This window comes from Mauremys mutica, chromosome 1 (genome assembly GCF_020497125.1).
Source record: "Mauremys mutica isolate MM-2020 ecotype Southern chromosome 1, ASM2049712v1, whole genome shotgun sequence".
Lineage (NCBI taxonomy): Eukaryota > Metazoa > Chordata > Testudines > Geoemydidae > Mauremys > Mauremys mutica.
In genome coordinates, this window is record NC_059072.1 from 170,724,772 (window position 1) to 170,735,350 (window position 10,579).

Sequence of the window (10,579 nt, forward strand, 5' to 3'; positions counted from 1 at the left end):
GCGAGATCACCCTGAGGAGGTCACTGAAGGAGGTAGAGAGCGCATGCTGCGTGAAAGCCAGCACAAACCAGGGGCCTATGCTGCCATGCTCGTGGAGGCAATGCTCCCAGAATACCTCATAAGAGCCTGGCGCGGAAAAGTGTGCTACCACGGAGCACCCAATAAGGCAGCTCTCCCCAGGAACCTCCTGCGGAGGCTTTTCGATTACCTCCAGGAGAGCTTCGTGTAGATCTCCCAGGAGGATTTCTGTTCTATCCCCATATATATAGACCTCCTTTTCACATAGTTCAGATTCCTGTTACATTAATAATAAAAGTTTACATGTCTAAAGCACTTACCGACTGATCCTTCCCCTGATTCAGGGTCCGGGTTAATGGCCGGGGAGGGTTGGTAGGGGATTTCCGTGAGGGTGATGAAGAGATCCTGGCTGTCGGGGAAACCAGCGTTGTAAGCGCTGTTGACTGCCTCCTCCTCCTCATCTCCTTCCTCATCTTCCCCGTCCGCGAACATCGCCGAGGAACTGGCCATCGACACTATCCCATCGTCAGAGTCCACGGTCACTGGTGGGGCAGTTGTGGCAGACCCACCGAGAATGGCATGCAGTGCCTCGTAGAAGCGGCATGTCTGGGGCTGGGCTCCGGAGCGTCCGTTTGCCGCTTTGGTCTTCTGGTAGCCTTGTCTCGGGTCCTTGATTTTCACGCGGCACTGCGTTGCATCCCGGCTGTATCCTCTGTATCTCATGGCTTTGGAGACCTTCTCGTAGGTCTTTGCATTCTGTTTTTTGGAGCGCAGCTCCAAAAGCACAGACTCCTCGCCCCACACACCGATCAGATCCAAGACTTCCTGGTCAGTCCATGCTGGGGCCCTCTTTCTATTCAGAGATTGCCTGGACTCCTCTGCTGGAGAGCTCTGCATCATTGCCGGTGCTGCTGAGCTCGCCCCGATGTCCAACCAGGAAATGAGATTCAAACTGGCCAGACAGGAAAAGGAATTCAAATTTTACCGGGGCTTTTCCTGTGTGGCTCGTCAGAACATCCAAGCTCGGACTGCTGTCCAGAGCGTCAACAGAGTGGTGCACTGTGGGATAGCTCCCGGAGCTACTAAGGTCGATTTCCGTCCACACCTAGCCTAATTCGACATAGCCATGTCGAATTTGGCGCTACTCCCCTCGTCGGGGAGGAGTACAGAATTCGAACTAAAGAGCCCTCTATGTCGAACTAATTAGCTTCCTGGTGTGGACGGGTGCACGGTTAAGTTGAATTAACGCTGCTAAATTCGACAAACTCCTAGTGTAGACCAGGCCTTAGTCTTGGTTCTCACAGTGTAAAACACAAAGGGCCAAATTTATCAGACCTATAATTGTCCTGAAATTAATGACGTTCCATCATGAATAAATCTGACCTAATTCTCATGAATGAAGAAGATTAGTATAAGAGATATATAGTTTTGATTCAAGGCTTCGAAAGTTTAACTGCATTTACCAGCTGTTTCAAGGTTATTCTGTCCTATTGAGTAACACTTGGCAAAATCGCCTGGTTTAAGAAATTGCACAATTAGGAAAAATATTTTAAAATGGTGCCAATTGTTGTTTTTTAACCAATGTCTAGAGTACTGTCAGCAATGACTTCTTCAATTAGTAAAGAGAGAAATTCAAGGCAGAGATGGCTCTTGTTAGAGTGGTCTTCCATTCTCTACTTTTTTTTTTTTCCTACAGGTGGGCTACTCTAACACTGTCAGCACTGCCAGTGATTTAGTAACTGATAGTAAGGGCTCCTTATCAGTTATGATAATGCATCCAGCTCACTGTTTTAATCCTTTGACAGGTTCCACTCATCCTAGGAAAGGTTCAGAAGGCCATGGTAGGTGAATATTGAAGTACGTGAAGATTATTACATGGAAAGAAAAAAATATTTCCTTCTCTTAGAATGACTGATTAGATGGTCAGTATGGATCTTTATCTATTAATAAAGTAAGATGTAGGAACTATTATCGGGCAGCAATCACACAAAGCAATATTGAAGGGAAGTGGCATGTGTAACCTTTCTGTCATTTCAGACTTCTACAGTGTTAAAAAAGCTCCCACAGAAAGCAGCAGAAGTGGGAATATTTGATGAAAAATAACCCCTCTCAGTCCTTTTGATTTTAAATATCATCCGATGAAGTGGGTATTCACCCACGAAAGCTCATGCTCCAAAACGTCTGTTAGTCTATAAGGTGCCACAGAACTCTTTGCTGCTTTTGATTTTAAGGGAATTCTACCACTAACTTTAATTGCAGCATGATTGGGCCCATATATAATGTGAGACAAGGGGCATAAAAAACATTAACCAAGTGAAATGATTTGTCAAACTCTTGAGTACCGCTGGAAGAATAATTTAGAACTAGTTGATTTGTTCACCTCCTGTACGCCTGCAAGAGTATTATAATTTTCTCCATCTTATTCATTACTGGAAGTTGTTTGCCAAATAATTTCTGTGAATTTCCAAGCCTAGTCTAGCTTGATTGAAAGCATTCAAAATACAAGCAGCTTGACACCTATGTCAGATGGAACATTTCTGCTTCAGGATATACTTTAGCCTATGAACTGGAATAGCAGACCCATTACTCCTTTACAACTCCATGTAGAGATTTTAGTCCAGGCAATGCAACTACATGCAAACCTCCTACCCGGTCTTTCACTGTTAGGTATCTTAGATTTTCCAGCCTGTATCAGAAATTTGTCAGTCACTATCCTCCTTACAGTTCTTAACCACCATCTTCCTCATCCTCACCAGCCTAAAACAAAGGCGAATATAATCTGCTAAAAAACTAGCACCATTTGGGCAAAGGGATTCCATTGGCAATTGTGACCGTGTATGTAGATGTGGAGCATGATGGGAAGTAAGGAGCAGAGGGAAGGCAGGAGTCACAAAAAACTGAGACACAACTGGAAGGAGCATCTAAAAGCACAGTGTCTGACCCTGGAAGAAACCTGGGAAGCAGTTTTTGAGTCAGGCATGCAGGTGGAAAAATGTTTTTTTGCTGTGAGCATAAGAAACTATTTCCTGCTGTTTGATTCCTTCTGCATTCAGAGACAAGGGACTTTGTACATTCTTTGTAAATAAACACCACTGCATAAAAGAAATACCTTACTATCATCAATCTCTACTCCCAGCTGGCACATCCCCAGGGCCTCAAACTTTGATTAGCTGCTCAGCTCAAAAGGAGGTTGTTGTTTGTGGGATTTTTGTTTTAAAAACAACAAAACAAAACAAAAGCCTAACAATGGAATCTCTCATGATATGAACAAACTAGGGGATCCTAGCAATTTCTGCTGTCATAGTCACAATGACTACTCGGATCTCCTAACATTGGAAAATCCCATTTCCTATTGAAGTTCTCCATTTCCAATAATCTTGCCATTTTTTACTAACTAGTAACCTTGGCATATTTATACACATCTCCACATGCACAAATATCTTACACAGGCAAAAGAATAACTGTCTACCACATGTAAAAACCTGCAACTGCACTCTTGTTGAGAGTCATCTGTGGATATTTGAGATTCTATTGTTTGTTGTGACACTTTGCAGCTTCTTTGTGAAACTCATAAGCAGCCTGGAAGAGTTTCTTTGCTGACTGCTTCTGTATTCTGGATATAACTCTTGTCCTTGTGAGGGTTCTCTTTTACAGATAATTATAACAATTTTAATGTAAAAGAGACCGTTGACTGGATTCCATGTTATAGAAAGAGAATAGTAGGGAAATACAAACAGACTCCTTTAAAATACTTCAGGATTCATTGGTAGTTTATAATGCTGTAGAGTTCAATCCGGGGTCTATGAGTAAGAGGAGTCTGGCAGGGAGCAGCATCACAAGAATGGAGATTTGCTACAGCTCTAATTTGAAGTGGTTGTTGACAAAGGAACCTTCATGAATTGTAATTGTGCTGCTCAGAAGGAACTAAGGAATGTGGAACTCAGAAGGAAACTGCAACAGTTTTGTTCCTTAATGGCCAGTGGCTATAAATTCTACTGCTTAACACATTCAGGAGGGATTTACCTCAGAAGCTTGGGGCTTGATACTGAAAGGTGCTGAGCACCACCTGAGGTGTACTAAGCACCTGCAAACTCCCATGGTGATTATTTGCTTTGCACGGCACAAGGTGTAATAACTAAGGAGTGACCAGAGTAAATTCAGAAGAATATTAAGACTAAATATCAGAATCTAAATTAATGACAGTGCAATTTAGTTTCACAATCTAATATCTCCCAGGGGAAGAGATGGAAACAGGGATATTTACTACTCAACTGAACAAGAGACCGGGGAGCTGTAGAGATTTATAGTGAACTGCTTTCAGGATGGACTACATGACGTAACTGGTAATCAAAAATATCTGTTCCTATGATTTACTGCTTCAAGTTTCTTCATAATAGAGTTTTCCAGATGCTCAAACTATTGCAATCCAGTGTAGGTGGAATAGGTAACTTTATAGACCACTACACAAAAAGAGCCAGGGTATTATCCTGTAAGAAGTGCTTTCAAGTATGTGGACTTCAGAAAACAAAAAGCAACGTTTTTGCTAGAGGAACAGTATAGGTGCCTATCATTGGGATAATCTCCAAATATAAACCGAGTTCTTTGCAACCCTAGTTTAAAGACACTTTCTTCCTTAATAAAGCTGAGTCAGTTGGCAAGTCGACTGATTTTTTTTATAGTCCTGGAAGTGGCCTGCAAGGCACTGGCTCTTTTGCAGGCAGATTTTATGGTTTTAATTTAAAGCATTTTTGTAAGTTCCTCAGCAGGGCAAAAAAATCTTCAGAACATAAATCTATCCTGAGTATGCTTGCTTACAAATTGTTGCATTATTTATTGCTATGGAATTGAAGAACAGATATAAGAAAAGAAATGTATGGTTGCAATTCTGCCTTTCACTATTCATTACTCGTATAGTATATTCAACTTGCATGATATCTCAAGTGACCTAATGCATATGATTTCAAACCACAGGACACTGAAAGAAATCCAAATACCAATCAGCAATATTGAGAAAGAACTACATTGTTTCAGCACTGTTGCATATGGCCAAGATTTATAAAGTAAGGATCTAAAGTTTAGGTCCTAGATCAGGGGTGGGCAAACTGTTTGGCCTGAGGGCCACATCTGGGTATGGAAATTGTATGGAGGGTCATGAATACTCACACAATTGGGGGTTGAGGTGTGGGAGGGGGTGAGGGTTCCAGCTGGGCATGTGGGCTCTGGGGTGGGGCTGGGCATGAGGGGTTAGGGATGCAGGAGGGTGCTCGGGGCTGGGACCGAGGGGTTCAGAGGGCGGGAGGGAGATCAGGGGGGTTGGGGCATGGGGGGGGGTCAAGGGTGCAGGCTCCGGACGGCGCTTACCTTAAGCAGCTCCCGGAAGCAGCGGCATGTCCCCTCTCCAGCTCCTACACAGAGGCATGGCCAGGTGGCTCTGTGCGCTGCCCCATCTGCAGGCACTGCCCCTGCAGCTCCCATTGACCGCTGTTCCTGGCCAATGGGAGCTGTGGGGCGTCGTTTGGGGTAGGGGCAGCATGCGAAGCCCCCTGGTTGCCCCTACACATAGGAGCTGGAGGAAGAACATGCCGCTGCTTCCGGCAGCCACGCGGAGCGGGGCAAGCCCTCAACACTGCTCCTTGGGTGGAGTGGGGCAAGCCCTGGACCCCGCTCCCCAGCGGTAGCTTGAGGGCCAGATTAAAACATCTGAAGGGACGGCTGTAGTCCATGGGATGTAGTTTGCCCACCCCTGTCCTAGATCCATAGTTAAGTACCTGAGTAAGTTCCTGGTCTTTACAAGTCATGAGCACCTTTTATCCTCCCTCCTTTTAGACAGCTTGTATCTGAGACATTAAACCTTAGAAGTCCCCCATCACAGCATGCTCCAATAGGTGTCATGACTTCAGCTGCCTCTGAACAGCAATCTGTTTTCTTAGTATGAGCTGGGCTGGTTTTGAGGTAGAAACCAAGAAGTGAAAGCTTTATAACCCATTATAACTTCCTTAAGACATCCATCTTCTTTGCCTCTTAAGTTGTTTACTAAGATAAATTAGCTTAATCAGACAGTGTACTGACAGTTGTTGGCAGACACACTGCTCATGTGGCTTAGCCCTACCAAACTTTAAAACAAAATAAATCTATCTGCAGAGATTTTCAGAAATAACAAGTGATTTGGGGAACAAAACTCAACATTTAAGGGACCTAATTTCCCAAAGGTGGCTGCTCAGTGCTTTCAGAAGAAATTCAGACCCTCCAACGATGTCTCAAGTTGGACACCCAAAAATTGAGGCATCCAAAAGCACTCATCATTTTTTAAAATCTTGGCCAAAGTCCGTACTGGATAAGGGGCAATAAAAGTTGAGACAAGTTGTTTGGGTTTAAAAGTTCACAGCTAGAATAATGGGAACTGGCATCTAAGGGACACAGTTCACCAACATCACTCTGCCTAATCCCACTGCCATCCCCTATGAAGTAACGGTATAGTGTCAACAATTTGTTGACATTTTTGAGGTATTTTCCATTCATGTTTGATGGCATGTAGTTATCTTTCCTATTAGTAGATGCAGGATAAGATTTTTCAAAAGTGCCTAAGCATTCAACTACCCAGCCTACCTGGGCTCATGCTACTGTGCTAAGAAATAGCTGTGTAGACATTACAGCTCAGGCTCTGAAACCCACTCCTCTCTCTTGGCTTCAGAGCCTGAGATGCAACATCTACACAGCTATTATGAGCAGAGTAGCCTGATTCCCACAACCCCAAATCTGCAGACCTGGGCTTTGAGGCTCGCTACTGCGGACTGTGTAACATGGCCTAAGTAATATAGGGTATGTCTACACTTACCGGTAGATTGGCACTGTTGCAATTGATGCACCAGGTGTCGATTGAGTGGGTCTGGTGAAGACATGCTAAATTGATGGAAGAGTGCTCTCTCATCAATTTATGTACTCCATCTCCCGGAGAGTAAGGGAAGTCAGCAGGAGAGTGTCTCCTGTCAACAGGGTGTGGTGTAGACACCGCGGTAAGTCAACCTAAGCTACGTCAACTTCAGGTACATGATTCATGTAACAAGGCGTAACTTGGGTCAACTCACTGCGGTAGCATAGACCATCCCTTAGAAGTTCAGGTCCTATTTTTCCATAATTAGTGTTTTAAGTCACTCAGGCATTTTTGAAAGTTTTATTTAGTGTATTTTTTGGTGTGCATTTAGTAGGAAATGAAACCTCTCCATGGCAATAAGGCATTAGTCTTGAACTTGCAGACTGAATTCTGCTGCACGACTGAGAGAAGGGAAATTACTCAGTATCTGGCAGGGCTAAATCCTCAATCCTGTGGTGTATCAGCTGTTTAACATAAGAAACTCCAGTTACTCCTTCCATTGGATAGAAGAAAAGGGTATTTCCTGGTTCACTACTACACATGATTGTGGGGGCCAAGATTGGGCATAAGTCAGCCCACTGCAAGCCAGCCACCTCCACTCAGCCCACAGCTTGACATGTTGCATGTTAGAATACAAGATTGGAGTGCACCAGAGCAGAAATCAAATGTTACACTGAGATTTCTGCAGGAAACTGTCCACACATAATAAGAGACCTCATGGACATCCTGCATTCCTTCTGTGACATGCAAGGGGATGAAAGATTGGGTTTTCACTACATATTTTAGCCTCCTTTCAGTCTGTTTTTAGATTTCCAAGAAGAAAGCATTAAGTTCCATCAGTCACCGTACTTTAAGAGAACATCTGGTGCTAATGAAAATAAATAAAGACTAAGACGTAGGGGGACAGGCCAATTAAAAATGTGCAAGACATTAATAACTAACTGTCATCCTTTTTAGTGAAGGAAAATTACTAGTGTTCTTACAGTCAATGGGTTAAATTACTCTGTTACAGTTATGCCATTGCAATGTTCATTGCAGTTGCATACATAAATCAGAATTTGACCCAAAGTCTTTTTAAAAGAGCACAGATATTCTAGATAAAAACAGAAAGACCACTGAAAAACTGTAATCAAAAGAGTAGCTATCAATGGTTTACTGTCAAACAAGGAGGATGTATCTAGTAGGGTCCCTCAAGGGTCTGTCCTCTGCCTCGTACTAGTTAATATTTTCATTAATGACATAGTAAATGGTGTGAAGAGCATACTTTCAAAAATTTGCAAGTGATGCCAAACTGGGAGGGGTCATTAGCACTTTGGAGGGCAAGATCAGAATTCAAAATTGGAGAACTGGTCTGAATTTAACATGATGGAATTCAATTAAGACAAGTGCAAAAAACAAATGCACCAGCTATAAAATGGGGAATGGTGAGGCAATGGTACATCTGAAGAGGCTCTGGGGGTTACAGTGGACCACAAATTAAACATGAACCAACAACATCATGCAGTTGCAAAAAAAATTAACGTCATTCTAGGAAAAAAACAAACAAAACAAAACAGGAGTACTTGTGGCACCTTAAAGACTAACAAATTTATTTTAGCATGAGCTTTCGTGAGCTAAAGCTCACTTCTTCGGATGCATAGAATGGAACACACAGACAGGAGATATTTATACATACAGAGAACATGAAAAGGTGGAAGTATGCATACCAACAGGCAGAGTCTAATCAATTGAGATGGGCTATCGTTAGCAGGAGGAAAAAAATAAATTAAAATAAATTTGTTAGTCTTTAAGGTGCCACAAGTACTCCTGTTTTTTTTTTGTTTTTTTTTTGCGGATACAGACTAACACGGCTGCTACTCTGAAACCCGTCATTCTAGGGTATATTAATAGTAGTGTCCAATGTAAGACATGGGAGGTAATTGTCCTGCTCTATTTGGCACTGGTGTGGCTTCAGCTGCAGTATTTTGTCCATTTAGGGGTTCCATATTTTAGGAAAGAGATGGACAAATTGTAGAGAATCCCAAGGAGAGCAACAAAATGATAAAAGGTTTAGAAAATCTGACCTATAAGGAGAGGTTAAAAAAAACTGGGTACATTTAGTCTTGAGAAAATACGACTGAGTGGAGACCTGATACTGGTTTTTAAATATGTTAAGGGCTGTTCTGAAGAGGACAGCAATCAATTGTTCTCCATGAGCACTGAAGGTAAGACAAAAACTAATCACTTTAATCTGTAGCAAGGGAGATTTAGGTTAGATATTAAGGAAAACTTTCTAGTTATAAGGGCAGTTAAGATTTAGAACTGTCTTCCAAGAGAGGCTGCAGACTCCCCACCAATGCAGACTTTTTAAAAACAGGTTCGGCAAACACCCATCAGGGACAGTCTAAATCTACTTGGCCCTGCCTCAGCTCAGGGAACTGGACTAGACAATCTCTGGAGGTCCCTTCCAGCCATACATTTTTAGGATTCCACGAAAATCAATATAAAGAAAAAAGTGCACAATATGCTCTACTTATAGTTGTAAAAGAAAGTCAGCCTCAAGTGCAGGTAAGTTATTTTAAAATGCTCTCATCCCATATACCCAGCTGCCCTTTTAGCAACATATTGTGACTCTCTTGACTTCAAATCTGATGTACTGTCAACTTGCCCAAATTCCACACACTCCCATCTAAGTTCCACACTCCCCTCACCAGTGGGGCCAATTCAGATTGGTGTTGGGGGGGTGGGGTATGGAGAGCAAATTCCAGGCTCCCCTGTACACCTTACAGCACCATTCTGGTCCCCATTCCTTTCCCGCTCCCACTGACAAGGACCCTTGGCAGGGGGAGTCTCACCTTTCTCTTACTCACACACTGCATGAGCCAGTGCTGCCAGGTGTCATGTTCTCGGCGGACACCCCTGCACTCTGCAATACAGGAAGAGACTCCTTAGCTCCAGGACACACCACCATTGCTAAGCCAAATTTGAGTGGTGTTGCAATCCTGTGCTCTAGGTCCCAATGCTACTCACTGAAATCTGGCCTGGCTGCCCTGCCATCTGTACAATAGGGCAACTAAGTCAAATTTCAGTGTCATTGCAACCACACAGCTGGAGTGATGCTCTGGACTGCTACGGCAGCAGTTGCACTGAGTGACTATAGTACTGCTTCTTAGAAGTGGTTAGGCCCTGGCCCCGCTGACTCTGTAGCCTATAAAACTTTGAGCAAGTGCAAAAACCTTGGAGGGACCATGCACCTCCACCCCTCAGCTAATTGGCACCATCACCCCTCCACCCCCCACTCCCTACTCCCGAGTACGGTAATCCCACTCTCAATCTCATTGTGTTCATGGATATTCTTCAGGGTTGCTAACTGAGTCATGAGATGCTCTCCACATATTGTTAGCTGGCACAATATCAAAGGGTCTATCAATCTAACCATGTAGTTATTTATATGATGTCACTGCGGTATCCAATGCTTGGTCTTGCACCAGGAACTGCTCACTGTGGAGAAGACCAAACTCCCAAACATTGTAAATCAAGTCACAATCTAATAAAGCTCTAGTAATTGTTAAAACATTGGAGTGGGTAGGTAAGGAGAGTTTTGTTCTATCCTTAGTTTTCCCACTAACTTACTACAGTACCCTGAGCCATTCATGTAGCCTCTCTGCATCTCATTCCTCCTCCTCTGTTGAAGTGGGATAGTACCTACTT